This window comes from Hyla sarda, chromosome 7 (assembly GCF_029499605.1).
Source record: "Hyla sarda isolate aHylSar1 chromosome 7, aHylSar1.hap1, whole genome shotgun sequence".
Classification (NCBI taxonomy): Eukaryota; Metazoa; Chordata; class Amphibia; order Anura; family Hylidae; genus Hyla; species Hyla sarda.
In genome coordinates, this window is record NC_079195.1 from 195,038,565 (window position 1) to 195,054,973 (window position 16,409).

General features: G+C 45.9%; 1 protein-coding gene across 1 annotated transcript in view; it reads left to right on the forward strand.

Annotated features, from left to right (window-relative positions):
* Positions 1 to 3,882: 3,882 nt before the first annotated feature.
* Positions 3,883 to 16,409, forward strand: part of ASTN1 (astrotactin 1) — a 583,832-nt gene continuing 571,305 nt past the window's right edge. Inside the window, exons 1-2 of the mRNA XM_056532005.1 lie at positions 3,883 to 4,219; positions 6,055 to 6,197. The gene's annotated coding sequence lies outside the window, so the exon portion shown is untranslated. The remainder of the gene's footprint in view (positions 4,220 to 6,054; positions 6,198 to 16,409) is intronic.

Sequence of the window (16,409 nt, forward strand, 5' to 3'; positions counted from 1 at the left end):
CTGTAGCAATTGGTTTAGCTAGAGAATACTTATGGTCTTTCAGACGGTTACTATACTGGTGGTTTGACCCTTTATACTGGATTTTTATTTGTTATGGTAATATATATTCTCTTTGGTATTATCTTATGTATATATATTTATTTTCCATTATTTTTTATTACTTAATATTCATGTTTATAATTTTTTTATTTTTTTTTTGGATTATAATTTTTGGGGATTAGTATGTTTTTTTTTTTATATAAAAATATTAGCATTTGTTTTTTATACATATTAATGTACAAACACATAAGGAATATGTTTTCGAAGTCGGGTGTGCTGGCAATATGGCTGTGGCTTGATGTGGGTGGGGTTTGTGGGTGTGTGGCTTTTTCAGAGTTGTCATATATATATATATATATATATATATATATATATATATATATATATATATTGTTTTCGCTGTAAGGACCTAAGTGAGAACAACCATTTTAACTCAGACCTGTATAATACAGACCCCAGAATCAGACCCCACCATAATACAGACCCCAGAATCCCCACCCACCATAATACAGACCCCCGAATCAGATCCCACCATATTACAGACCCCAGAATCAGACCCCACCACAATTCAGACGCCAGAATCAGACCCCACCATAATACAGACCCCAGAATCACCACCCACCATAATACAGGCCCCAGAATCACCACCCACCATAATACAGGCCCCAGAATCAGCCCCCAAAATACTACAGACCCCAGAATCAGACCCCACCATAATACAGACCCCAGAATCAGTCCCCACCATAATACAGACCCCAGAATCAGTCCCCACCATAATACAGACCCCAGAATCATCACCCACCATAATACAGACCCCAGAATCACCACCCACCATAATACAGACCCCAGAATCACCACCCACCATATTATGGATCCCAGAATCACCACCCACCATAATACAGACCCCAGAATCACCACCCAACATAATACAGACCCCAGAATCACCACCCACCATATTATGGATCCCAGAATCACCACCCACCATAATACACACCCTAGAATCACCACCCACCATAATACAGATCCCAGAACCAGACCCCACCATAATACAGACCCCAGAATCCCCACCCACCATAATACAGACCCCCCCCCCCCCCTTTACATAATATAGACCCCAGGATCAGACCCCACCACGATACAGACCCCAGAATCACCACCTTCCACAATACAGACCCCCCCCCCCCTTTACATAATACAGACCCCAGGATCAGACCCCAGTCGTGTTGCACAATAATATACTTACAGTTACATTAACTGACTCACAAGTCACATCTTTTATGGTCGGCGTCATCCTCTTTCCTTCTGTTCTCCATCTGGCTCAGACCGACATGACTACTTCTTCCAGCCAAAACCCATCACTGCAGCATCTGCAAGACAAACATTTTAGTTTCTGCATTTTTCCAGTGCACTCCTCAGAAGTGCAGAATTCTGTGGAGTTTATTCCATTTTAAACAGCGTTACAGAGCAGGCTACATTTCAGCTACCTGTATTCGCCTTTATGAAGTATGAGAGGCAACGTAGCCTGCTCTGTAACACTGTTTGGAATGGAATAAACTGCACTGAATTCTGCACGTTATACTTTGGTGGGCTACAATTTTCCTTGGATATAGGTAGGAAGGTATGTAGGCAAGCAGCCAAGGTAGCTATGCAGGTAGATAAGTAGATATGGAGGTAAGTTCATAGGTGGGTAGCAAGGTAGGTAAATGGGTAGCTATGTATGTATGTAGGTAGGTAGGTACTTAGGTTGCTATGCAGGTAAGTAGCTATGTAGGTAGCCAGGTGGCTAAGTAGGTGGGTATGGAACCAGGAAAATAATAAGGTAGGTAGACAGGCAGGTAATTGTGTAGGTAGCCAGGTAGGGAAGTAGCCAGTGCTCCTTCACATCCAAATCATCATCCCCCTCCCTGTCACCTGCACCCCCCCCCCCGTCACCTGCACCCCCTCCCCGTCACCTGCACCCCCTCCCCGTCACCTGCACCCACCCCCCGTCACCTGCACCCACCCTTTACTTGCACTCCCCTCCCCATCACTTGCACCCCCTTCACTTGCACCTCCCATGATTACTTGCACCCCCATCATCACTTTGCACCCCCTCATCATTTGCACCCCCCTCATCACCTCATCATCACTTTGCACCCACCCCCATCATCACTTTGCAACCACCCCATCATCACTTTGCACCCCCCCATCATCATCACTTACACCCCCCATCATCATCACTTTGCACCCCCTCATCTTCATCACTTTGAAACCCACATCATCATCATTTTGCCCTCCCCCATCATCATCACATTGCACCCCCCTCCCCTCCTCATCACTCTGCACCCCCTCCCCTTATCATTATCATCACTCTGCACCCCCTCCCCTCCCCTCATCATCATCACTCTGTACCCCCCTCCCCTCATCATCATCACTCTGAATCCCCCTCCCCTCATCATCACTCTGTACCCCCTCCCATCATCATCATCATCACTCTATACCCCCTCCCATCATCATCATCATCACTCTGTACCTCCTCTCCTCATCATCATCACTCTGTACCCCCCCTCCCCTCATCATCATCATCACTCTGCGCTCAGACACTCTGAGTCTGTTGTGGACAAGATGTCACAGCTTTTTTTTTTTCTCTGTCTGCATAAGTAAAATAAGCCACGCCCCCTCATCTCATCCAGCTGAGTACACAGCTCCTAACCTCCCCTCCCCCCTGCTCTGTATTCTAAGGACGCAGGTCTGCACAGGAGAAGGACCTCACAGAGAAGATAAGTGTTATGTGAAGGGGAGGATGAGAAGGTGCACGGGCTGGGGATGTATGGACTGCAGGGGAATAAATCTCATACTGGGAATGATCTCTGTGGGGGAGATTTATCAAAACCTGTGCAGAGGAAAACTTGCCACCAGGCCTTCATAAAAATGAAGTGAAAAATGTGCACTTTTTGTGGTGCACAGGTAATAGGGATATTACAGCGCTGTCCACAACCAAGGTATAAGATGAAAGTATTTATTACATGTAATAGATACTTTCATCTTATACCTTGGTTGTGGACAGCGCTGTAATATCCCTATTACCTGTGCACCACAAAAAGTGCACATTTTTCACTTCATGTTCCCTATGCCTAGCCAAGGGCGGGATAAGCTGCAGTCCTAGGTGGATATCCAGGTGGAGTCTCCATCCCAACCATCCGAAAGGATTACATGCCTGTTAGAGCGTTGTGCCTCTATAGCACAACATCATCTGGTGATTCTCTCTATTATTAGGGGCTCACTTTCTTTTGTCTATTGTTCTTCACAGTGGAGCGGTTCTCCATCCTTTTTATTTCAGTTCGTAAAAATGAAAGCAGCAAGCTGATTGGTTGCTATGGGCAACTGGGCAAGTTTTCCTCTGCACAGGTTTTGACAAATCTCCCCCTATATGTGAAAGGGGGGGGGGGGGCTCCTGAATGACACATGCTGGGAGTTGTAGTCCCTGTTGTGTGTATGCTAGTGTTTACAAACCAGTGTGCCTCCAGCTGTTGCAAAACTACAACTCCCAGCATGCCCTGACAGACTTTGGGCATGCTGGGAGTTGTAGATTTGCAACAGCTGGAGGTACACTGGTTGGGAAACACTGTTCTAGCCTATTCAGCAGACACATCACGTTACACCAGTGTTTCCCAAGCAGTGTGCCTCCAGCTGTTGCAAAACTACAACTCCTAGCATGCCCAAAGGCTGTCAGGGCATGCTGGGAGTTGTAGTTTTGCAACACCTGGAGGTACCCTGTTTGGGAAACACTGGTGTATGCCCTACAGAGGTGTGGTGAACTACAACCCCCAGGAGACTACAGAGGCAGCATACTGGTGTTATACCACAGACTGAAGACTCCTGAATGACACATGCTGGGAGTTGTAGTCCCTTTTGTGTGTGTATGACAGTGTATCCCAACCAAGGCTGATTATATTAGTGTGCTGTGTATAAGGGGGCTGACCCGGGAAAATAGTAGGGTGGGTAAAGGGCAGAACAAAAAAAAAGGAGCCGCCCCAAACCAGCAAGGCATGTGGCATGCTGGGATTTGTAGTTTCCAGCACAGCAAGAAACAGGAAATAGAAGCAAAGATATGAAAACAAGGTGGGGGATAAAATAAAAACAAAGAACGGAAATAGAGTAGGCTAAACAACAAGAATAGAAATGAAACAAAACAAATAGGGTAAGTCACAAACGGAAAAACACGTTGACCACTGGAGTACCCCTTTAAGATGTGTGTGCGCACACAGCTGAAAGTGGCACTCGCTAGCCTGGGGATCCGGGACAAGTGTCCTGGATCCCCATTAGCGGAGTGAGCGTCACTCCGCACAGAGCCCCGCGTGCCACTCAAAAGCACACCACGTGCCATGAGTGGCATGCATGCCAGGGGTTGCTGACCCCTGATTTAGTGTAAAATATAACACAATATAACATAATGCACATAATATGGTATAGGTAATGTTTGCACATTGTTTATTCACATAAATGTAATGTTTAATAGAGTAATTCAATAAGTATGATCACATCTAGTACATTAAAGATACTGGGGGAGATTTATCAAAACCTGTACAGAGGAAAAGTTGCCCATAGCAACCAATCAGATCGCTTCTTTCATTTTTAACAAGGTCTCTGCAAAATGAAAGAAGCGATCTGATTGGTTGCTATGGGCAACTGGGCAACTTTTCTTCTGGACAGGTATTGATAAATCTCCCCCACTGAGATTATATTGGTAGTAAGTATTCTGCAACCAATCTGTTGCTTTTTCTAACATGCCGGTGATAGATATTGTTCAGCCTCCCTGGGTTCATGTTCACTTTTTACACGCACTATGGTTCCCAGGGTGACCGACCATGTGATCATTGTCAGGTCATGTGGTCTATCAGACATGTGAAATACCATGTGATTTGATCACGTGATGGTTTAGTTCTGCACATGTGCAGTAACATTGTATACAAACAGGCAGCGCCATCTTGAGAAACAGAGCTGTGAGTGTCCTCTTGCATTATGACTGATGTTTACAGCTGTATGTGTGGTAGCCCTTGGGGGGTGTATGGTAGTTGTGGTATGGTTTGGGTATATAAGGGGTTAATGTTAACCCTAGAAGAGTTTGTGACGCCAGGCTGAGGGCTGGTATGCTGAATCAGTGTTCCGGCCTATCGCCGCCCTTCCCAGTAACGATAGGTGCATAAAATAACTAAAGGTCCACAAGGAGAATTGAACTTGAACAACTTTTACTGAAGCACTTGCAATGTCCAAGTACAGTAACAGTCTCATATAACAGTCTTGAGGTTGCTTAGTGACTAGCAGAAGTTAAGGACCTTGCATTAGACATATAGTCTCTGAATTTTAGGAAGATATTTGCAGATCCATCCGGATTTAGGGGAGTTATTAGGTCCGGTGGTACTGCAGAGTGTTTGGAAGATGATACACTGTATGTTTGTAATGGCTCAGCCGTCGCCGCAAGGCTCGGGCCCAACTCACTGCGATAATTGCTGTACAGGTCTTCTCTCATCAAGAGCAAAGGAGTAAGAGAGAGAAACATGGCCGCCGCTCCCTTATATGGGCAGGGGGGCGTGGCAAATCTGATTGGTCCAAACGTTTGCCACCCACCATTACAAGGTGTGATGGGATTGCTTGCGTCACAAGCTCTATACACATTATAAAACCAAAACGAGGCTAGAGATGCCAAAGTGAGGCCTGGAACGCATCCAGAGTGAGGCTTGGAACGCATCACATGACCCGAAGGCCCTGCGACACCATGGAAACAAGTAATTAACCATTTATACTATACTATTTACATTATCTATGCATAAATTACTAATTATATATTAGGATAGAGGCGACTAGGGGTGGACTAACTAATAGGGAACCCTAAGTCCTAGGGACTCTGGCTATGGGGACCCATAAATAAATAAGTACCGTATGAAATGCGGTACTGGGACACCACATATGTTATAATTCATTATTTATTCTTGATATGGAGCTACAGTTTTCAAGCCTTATATGTTTTTGTTGTAGAAAATCAAGACTTGTAATAAGATTCAGCGTCAGTGGTGTCTGCTCGGGATAGCGAATTAGCAATAGTTGGAAAAACACAGACTGAGTCAGTGGTCCTACAACTGATTCCTCCTCCAGCATAGAGAGAAATGCCCTCTCTGGAGGTAAGTACAGTTTATTTATGCAGACAACAAAAGGAGGTTTTTCAATAGCCACTCCCATAGGACAGAGCCACGCCCATACATGCAGTACAGAGCCACGCCCATACATGCAATACAGAGCCACACCCATACATACAGTACAGAGCCACGCCCATACATACAGTACAGAGCCACGCCCATACATACAGTACAGAGCCACACCCATACATACAGTACAGAGCCACGCCCATACATACAGTACAGAGCCACGCCCATACATACAGTACAGAGCCACGCCCATACATACAGTACAGAGCCACACCCATACATACAGTACAGAGCCACGCCCATACATACAGTACAGAGCCACGCCCATACATACAGTCAGCATTAGGTTACAAGGTGATTCAGCCTACAGAAGATATGACACCCCTCCATGTGCCATCAACAAAACTCCCCACATCTGCAGCTATGATGGTCAGTCGACAACACATGAATCTACACAATATCGCACAATATGAAGGCAATGTGACAACTTAATATTTCCACGACAGTTTTATTGATATATAAACACTAGCTATGCACTTTTAAAATGAACTGTATGAACTCAGATATTTGTACTTGATTAGCTGTTTTCCTGATTTTATTTTATTTTATTTTTTTTTACTATTTTATACTTGTGTGGTAATATCACTTAATTATTGTTAATCAAATGACTGGGTATAAAAATATATATATATACACAGTGGGGCAAAAAAAAGTATTAAAGGGGTATTCCAGGAAAAAACTTTTATATATATATCAACTGGCTCCAGAAAGTTAAACAGATTTGTAAATTACTTCTATTATAAAAATCTTAATCCTTTCAGTACTTATGAGCTTCTGAAGTTAAGGTTGTTCTTTTCTGTCTAAATCCTCTCTGATGTCACCTGTCTCGGGAAAGGCCCAGTTTAGAAGAGGTTTGCTTTGGGGATTTGCTTCTAAACTGGGCGTTTCCCGAGACAGGTGTCATCAGAGAGGATTTAGACAGAAAAGAACAACCTTAACTTCAGAAGCTCATAAGTACTGAAAGGATTAAGATTTTTTTAATAGAAGTAATTTACAAATCTGTTTAACTTTCTGGAGCCAGTTGATATATAAAAAAAAGTTTTTTCCTGGATAACCCCTTTAAGTTAGCCACCAATTGTGCAAGTTCTCCCACCTAAAAAGATGAGAGATCCATAAAATCACATTGTCTGATCTATAAAGAATTTATTTGCAAATTATGGTGGAAAATAAGTATTTGGTCAGTAACAAAAGTTTATCTCAATACTTTGTTCTATACCCTTTGTTGGCAATGACACAGTGTTGAGCGGCATAGACCATATTCGAATTTGCGATATTTCACGAATTTATGGACGAATATTCGTCATATATTCGCAAAATTGGCATATTCGTAATATTCGTGTTTTATTTTCGCATATGCGAAAATTAGCATATACAAAAATTAGCATAAACGAAAATTCGCACGTCAGTCTCACACAGTAGTATTAGAGCCTTCTTTACACCACACAAGCTGGAAGCATAGAGGGGTGATCACTGTGATGTGTACGGTGAAAAAAAATAAAAATAAAAAGGAATATTTGTAATTACGAATATATAGTGCTATATTCGCGAATTCGCGAATATGCGATATTCGCAAATAAAATTCGCATTGCGAATATTCGCGAGCAACACTAATGACACATAGGTCAAATGTTTTCTGTAAGTCTTCACAAGGTTTGCACACACTGTTGCTGGTATTTTGGCCCATTCCTCCATGCAGATCTCCTCTAGAGCAGTGATGTTTTGGGGCTGTCGCTGGGTAACACATACCGTATTTATCGGCGTATAACATGCACTTTTTAGGCTAAAATTTTTAGCCTAAAGTCTATGTGCATGTTATACGCCGATACACCCCCAGGAAAGGCAGGGGGAGAGAGGCCGTTGCTGCCCGCTTCTCTCCCCCTGCCTTTCCTGGGGTCTAGAGCCCTGCTGCCGGCCCTTCTCTCCCCCTGGCTATCGGTGCCGCTGCCAGTTCTGTCCCCCTGACTATCGGTACCGGCGGCGATAGCCAGGGGGAGAGAAGGGGCAGCGGCACCCATTGCCGGCGCCGCTGCCCGTTGCCTCCCCCCATCCCCGGTGGCATAATTACCTGTTGCCGGGGTCGGGTCTGCTCTGCTGCAGGCCTCCGGCGTGCGTCCCCTGCGTCATTGCTATGCACGGCGCGGCGCACTGACGTCATGCGCCGGGCCTTGCAGCGCATAGCAACGACGCAGGGGACGCACGCCGGAGGCCTGCAGCAGCGCGGACCCGACCCCGGCAACAGGTAATTATGCCACCGGGGATGGGGGGAGGCAACGGGGCAGCGGCGCCGGCAATGGGTGCCGCTGCCCCTTCTCTCCCCCTGGCTGTCGGCGCCGCTTCTCTCCCCCTGGCTATCGGCATCGGCAATGGGGCGCCGGCACCGATAGTCAGGGGGACAGAACGGGCAGCGGTGCCGATAGCCAGGGGGAGAGAAGGGCCGGCAGCAGGGCTCTAGACCCCAGGAAAGGCAGGGGGAGAGAAGCGGGCAGCGACGGCCTCTCTCCCCCTGCCTTTCCTGGGGGTGTATCGGGGTATACACGCGCACACACGCACCCTCATTTTACCATGGATATTTGGGTAAAAAACTTTTTTTACCCAAATATCCTTGGTAAAATGAGGGTGCGTGTTATAGGCCGGTGCGTGGTATACCCCGATAAATACGGTACTTTCAGCTCCCTCCAAAGGTTTTCTATGGAGTTGAGACTCTTAAAGGGGTACTCCAGCGCTTAGATATCCAAAGGATAGGGGATAAGATGCCTGATCGCGGGTGTCCCACTGCTGGGGACCCCCATGATCTTGCACGTAGCACCCAGTTAAAATCAGTCCCCGGAGCACATTCGCTCCGGGTCTGATTACTGGCGATCACGGGGCCGGAGCATTGTGACATCATGCTCCGCCCCCTCAATGCAAGCCTATGGGAGGGGTCGTGACAGCTATCAAGCCCCCTCCCATAGGCTTGCATTGAGTGGGTGGAGCGTGACGTCACACGGGGGCAGAGCCGTGACGTCACAATGCCACAATGCTCCGACCCCCATGATCACCAGTAATCAGATCCCGAGCGAACGTGCTACGGGGACTGATTTTAACGGGGTGCTGCGTGCAAGATCACGTGGGTTATCAGCGGCAGGACCCCCGCAATCAGGCATCTGATCCCGGCTCCAATCTGCTGAGTGAGTATATATTTTAGATAGATAGATAGATAATATATAAGATAGATAGATAGATAGTTATGAGATAGATAGATATAAGAGAGATAGATAGATATAAGAGAGATAGAGATAGATAGATAGATTAGAGATAGATAGATAGATAGATATGAGAGATATGAGATAGATAAGATAGATATGAGATTGATAGATATGAGAGAGATAATATAGATATGAGATAGATAGATATGAGACAGATACATAGATATGAGATATATCGGCCAGCCCTCAGCTGATTTTTGTAGCTGAGGGCCGGCGTTAATAGCTGACATGCAGCCGGCTATTAACCCTTTAAATTGCCGCTGTCAAAGCTGACAGCGGCGTCTAAAAACCCTGCAAACACTCCCTGGTCCCTGGTGGTCCAGTGGGATGGATCACCTCCCAGGGGGACGGGGGGGGGGGGGGGGGGGGGGGGAGGGATAGTTGATCCACTGTGGAGGTAGCCAGGGGGCTTACCTCTGCTTCCTTGCTGGTCCAGGCTCTCACATTTATAAAGCCTGGCTGGACCAGGCTTTATCAATGGAGCGCAGATCACACAGATCAATGTACTTCTCTGGAACCACATTGATCTGTATGAGGAATCTAATAGTTCCTCCTAAAAGTGTACTAATAAAGTGTAAAAAAAAAAATAAAAAAAACACACATTAACCTCTTCCATTTTAAAAGTGTAAACCACCCCCCTTTTCCCAAATTCCATATAAAAAATATAAAAACCTAATAAAAATAAATATATGTGGTATTGCCGCGTGCTTGAATGTCCAAACGATAAAAATATAATGTTAATTAAACCACACGGTCAATGGCATATACGTAAAAAATACCAAAGTCCAAAAAGTCCAAAGTCCAAAGTTGTGTATTTTTGGTCACTTTGTATACTCTAAAAAAATGTATAAAAACCGATCAAAAAGTCGCATCAAAACAAAAATGGTACCGATGAAAACTTCAGATCATGTCGCAAAAAAATTGTTCTCATAACACCCTGTATACCGAAAAATAAACAAATTATAGGGGTCATAAGAAGACAATTTTAAACATACAAATTTTGGTGCATGTAGTTATAATTTTTTAAAGTAGTAAACTAAAGAAAAAACTTTATAAATTGGGTAGAATGTAACCGTATGGACCTACAGAATAAATATATGGTGTCATTTTTTACCGAGAAGTGCACTGTGTAGAATCAGAAGTCCCCAAAACTTTCAAAATGTTGTTTATTTTTTTTTCCAATTTTGCCCCACATATATTTTTTTTCTGGGTTTTTTCGTAAATTTTGTGGTGAAATGATTGATGTCATTACAGAGTACAATTGGTGGCAAAAAAATAAGCTATCATATGAGTCTGTAGGTGCAAAATTTAAGGTGTTATGATTTTTAGAAGGTGATGAGGAAAAAGCGAAAGTGCAAAAACGGAAAAACCCTGCGTCCTTAAGGGAGATACATACATTTTTCCAGGAGGAAGTGAAAAACAAAAATTGTTGCCGTGGAAAGATGTTAATTTGTAGTATGACCTATGTAACCTCATATCACATGTACAGCTATTCTTCCAGCGGTCATGGGTCAAACTGCACATGGGCTTAGATGCGATTCCTGACATCACATGAGGCGTCTGTTTCTCAATATTACTCCAATTTATTGGGCTGCTCCGTCCTAATAAATACAAATTATTCACTCATCAGGGATCCAAATTAATATCCAATTAAGCCACACACAGTAAATTAGTTGCAATCTGGAGGCTCAGATGATCTTTAGGCAGCCGCATCTCTTTTAGTCTAATAGGGACACATTATTTTTGAAAGAATATAACCACAGGTATAGGATAGAAAGATCGCAGAGAATTTTTGAAGATTTAGATCCTTCTCAACAAAATAAAATATAAATCGGTACATATATAAAGAATGAAAGTGTCAGCAATGCTGCAAGCAGGCCTTATATCACAACAGACACAAGTGTACCGAGAATAAAAACAGCCTATTAACTATTGGCATAGTAAAGAAATCTATAGGGATATTCTGTGTTACATGGAGTTAAATGATCATATAATATTTCAGCTTAAACTCTGGTCACACTTTGTTTGCCTCATAGGTCACACACAAAAACTGTATAAACTTACAAATTTGTATTTATTGTTTATGGGCAAACATTTGCCAAAATGTTATCTCCTTTTTATAAAAATCATGGATTATAAAAAAGACCACTAGGGGTTCCGATAGATCCTGAACACAATCCTGTGAGGCTGCAGCATCATCTTTGTCCAAGCTGAAGCAAAGACTGGGACAAAGTCCAGTAAGTGAGGGTGGGACTAGCACTCCTCTGTGCTCACTCCTGTCCTGTCTATCAGACTCCTGTCTGAAAACAGAGCTGAGGGGGTTACAGAGCATCCTGCAGTGATTGGATGAAGAGACCCAGCACAGCACAGCAGAGTCAGGGAGAAAGTGAATGCCTGGTGAGAGAGGCCTGGCTCAGTGCTCGCCTTAGACATGCCCCTTCCTGAGCAGTGGGTGTCAGAATGAAAAAAAGTCATATAAATGTGGTATGGGGTTTGATGCAAAGGGAAGATGGAATTACCCTAGGGGCAGATGGCATTAACCCCTTGTATTCTTGACGCCATGGTGTGGTTTATCCTCAATACCACCTGAAGATATACCGCCGGATCCTGGGCTAGGCACGGGCGCAATAATGACTCCGACGCCAAGTTACGGACAAAGATAGCTTTACTGAGGGTAGACAGGTATAAAAGTCTATACAGTTCAGCCAGGGGCATGGAGGATAAGTTTGTTTTGTAAAATTCTGAACAAATGATTTGTTCAAAATCAAAATGCTTATCTCTGCTTTGGTTTGTACAATAGACTGCAACTCAGGATGAGTACAAGGTACATATCTATCTATCTATCTATCTATCTATCTATATATATATATATATATATATATATATATATATACACACACAGGGTGGGCCATTTATATGGATACACCTTAATAAAATGGAATGGTTGGTGATATTAACTTCCTGTTTGTGGCACCTTAGTATATGTGAGGGGGGAAACTTTTCAAGATGGGTGGTGACCATGGCGGCCATTTTGAAGTCGGAAATTTTGAATCCAACTTTTGTTTTTTCAATAGCAAGAGGGTCATGTGACACAAACTTATTGGGAATTTCACAAGAAAAACAATGGTGTGTTTGGTTTTAACGTAAATTAATTCCTTCATGAGTTATTTACAAGTTTCTGACCACTTATAAAATGTGTTCAATGTGCTGCCCATTGTGTTGGATTGTCAATGCAACCCTCTTCACCCACTCTTCACACACTGATAGCAACACCACAGGAGAAATGTTGCACAGGCTTATAGTTTCCGTTGTTTCAGGTGCTGCACATCTCGTATCTTCACAGCATAGACAATTGCCTTCAGATGACCCCAAAGATAAAAGTCTAAGGGGGTCAGATTGGGAGTCCTTGGGGGCCATTCAACTGTTCCACAATGACCAATCCACTTTCCAGGAAACTGTTCATCTAGGAATGCTCGGACCTTACACCCATAATGTGGTGGTGCACCATCTTGCTGGAAAAACTCAGGGAACGTGCCAGCTTCAGTGCATAAAGTTGGAAACACATCATCATGTAGCAATTTCACATATCCAGTGGCCTTGAGGTTTCCATTGAATGGCCCCACTATCTTTGTACCCCATATACCACACCATACCATCAATTTTTGTGTTCCAACAGTCTTGGAAGGATCTATCAAATGTGGGTTAGTGTCAGACCAATTGTGGGGGTTTTGTTTGTTAACTTCACCATTCACATAAAAGTTTGCCTCATCACTGAACAAAATCTTCTGAAGAAACTGAGGGTCCTGTTCCAATTTTTGTTTTGCCCATTCTGCAAATTCAGTGCGCCGATCTGGGTCATCCTCATTGAGATGCTTCAGTAGCTGGAGTTTGTAAGGATGCCATTTGTGAGTAGCTAATTTCCACCAAAGGGATGTTCGACTAATGCCACTCTCCACTGACATGTGGTGAGTGCTACGCTGTGGGCTCTTGCTGAATGAAGCTAGGACAGCCACTGATGTTTCTTCATTAGTGACAGATTTCATGCGTCCACATTTTGGCAAATCCAACACTGAACCAGTTTCACGAAAGTTAGCAAGCAGTTTGCTAACTGTAGTATGGGAGATGGGTGGTCTCGTAGGGTGTCTTGCATTGAAATCTGCTGCAAAGACCCGATTACTGCGTTCACCAGACATCAACACAATTTCCATACGCTCCTCTCATGTTAACCTCGACGACATGTAAATAAGTCATGAAAGAATAAAGTTACGTTAAAACCAAGCACACCATTGCTTTTCTTGTGAAATTCCCAATAAGTTTGATGTGTCACATGACCCTCTTCCTACTGAAAAAACAAAAGTTGGATTCAAAATGGCCACCATGGTCACCACCCATCTTGAAAAGTTTCCCCCCTCACATATACTAATGTGCCACAAACAGGAAGTTAATATCACCAACCATTCCCATTTTATTAAGGTGTATCCATATAAATGGCCCACCCTGTGTGTGTGTGTGTGTGTGTATATATATATATTGTCACGATTCGGCTTCCAGGTAGTGGATCCTCTGTGTCAGCGAGGGATTGGCGTGGACCGTGCTAGTGGACCGGTTCTAAGAGGCTACTGGTTTTCACCAGAGCCCGCCGCAAAGCGGGATGGTCTTGCTGCGGCAGTAGCAACCAGGTCGTATCCACTAGCAACGGCTCTACCTCGCTGACTGCTGAGAAGGCGTGGGACAGAAGGACTAGGCAGAGGCAAGGTCAGACGTAGCAGAAGGTCGGGGGCAGGCGGCAAGGTTCGTAGTCAGGATGGGTAGCAGAAGTTCAGGTACACAGGCTTTGGACACACTAAACGCTTTCACTGGCACAAGGCAACAAGATCCGGCAAGGGAGTGCATGGGAGGAGATCAGATATAGCCAGGGAGCAGGTGGAAGCCAATTAAGCTAATTGGGCCAGGCACCAATCATTGGTGCACTGGCCCTTTAAGTCTCAGAGAGCTGGCGCGCGCGCGCCCTAGAGAGCGGAGCCGCGCGCGCCAGCACATGACAGCAGGGGACCGGGACGGGTAAGTGACCTGGGATGCGATTCGCGAGCGGGCGCGTCCCGCTGTGCGAATCGCATCCCCAACGGCCAAGACAGTGTAGCGCTCCCGGTCAGCGGGACTGACCGGGGCGCTGCAGGGAGAAAGACGCCGTGAGCGCTCCGGGGAGGAGCGGGGACCCGGAGCGCTAGGCGTAACAGTACCCCCCCCCTTAGGTCTCCCCTTCTCTTTGTCCGGTAACTGCCTCCCCTGGGATGAGGACATCGGGAAAGAATGAAGGGTTTCCTCAACGGCAGGCAGTACAGCAGGAGTGGGAATGGGGAGGGAGGGCAGAGGGCGAGGCCTGGCACGGGGCAGTGTGACACCAGGACGGGGGCCATGGGGAGGCACAGAGGCTTGCCTGACGGGACTGGGAGGGGGGGAGAGGCACTTCCTGTGGCAGGCAGAGTCCCAGTTCCTGATCTCCCCGGTGGTCCAATCAATGGTGGGGGAATGAAGCCGGAGCCAAGGTAGACCGAGGAGGACCTCAGAGGTACAGTTGGGGAGAATGAAGAACTCAATCCTCTCAAGGTGGGGTCCAATAGACATGAGGAGGGGCTCTGTGCGGTAACGCACGGTGCAGTCCAATCTGGCTCCGTTGACGGCGGAAATGTAGAGCGGCTTGACGAGACGGGTCACCGGGATGCTGAATTTATTAACAAACGACTCCAAAATAAAATTTCCAGAGGCACCGGAGTCCAAGCAGGCCACGGCTGAGAGGGAGGAGTTGGCTGAAGAAGAAATCCGCACGGGTACCGTGAGACGTGGAGGAGCAGACTTGGAACCAAGAGACGCCACACCCACGTGAGCTGGGTGCGTGCGTGCGTTTCCCAGGCGTGGAGGACGGATAGGGCAATCCACCAAGAAATGCTCGGTACTGGCACAGTAAAGACAGAGATTTTCTTCCCTACGGCGATTCCTCTCTTCCTGGGTCAGGCGAGACTTATCCACTTGCATGGCCTCCTCGGCGGGAGGCCCAGGCGTAGATTGCAACGGATACTGTGGGAGAGGTGCCCAGAGATCTAAGTCTTTTTCCTGGCGGAGCTCTTGGTGTCGCTCAGAAAAACGCATGTCAATGCGGGTAGCTAGATGGATGAGTTCTTGCAGATTGGCAGGAATCTCTCGTGCGGCCAGCACATCCTTGATGCGACTGGATAGGCCTTTTTTAAAGGTCGCGCAGAGAGCCTCGTTATTCCATGATAACTCGGAAGCAAGAGTACGAAATTGGATGGCGTACTCGCCCACTGAAGAATTACCCTGGACCAGGTTCAACAGGGCAGTCTCGGCAGAAGAAGCTCGGGCTGGCTCCTCGAAGACACTCCGGAGTTCAGTGAAGAAGGCCTGGACTGTGGCTGTGGCAGGATCATTGCGGTCCCAGAGCGGTGTGGCCCAAGACAAGGCCTTTCCTGAAAGAAGGCTTACTACGAACGCCACCTTAGACCGTTCTGAAGGAAACAAGTCCGACAACATCTCCATATGCAGGGAACACTGAGACAAAAATCCACGGCAGAGTTTAGAGTCCCCATCAAATTTGTCCGGCAGGGACAAGCGGAGGTTAGGAGCGGCCACTCGCTGCGGAGGAGGTGCAGGAGCTGGCGGAGGAGATGGTTGCTGCTGTAGCAGAGGCAGAAGTTGCTGTAACATGGCGGTCAACTGCGACAGCTGCTGTCCTTGTTGGGCAATCTGCTGCGATTGCTGAGCGACCACCGTGGGAAGATCAGCGAGACTTGGCAGCGGCACCTCAGCGGGATCCATGGCCGGATCTACTGTCACGATTCGGCTTCCAGGTAGTGGATCCTCTGTGTCA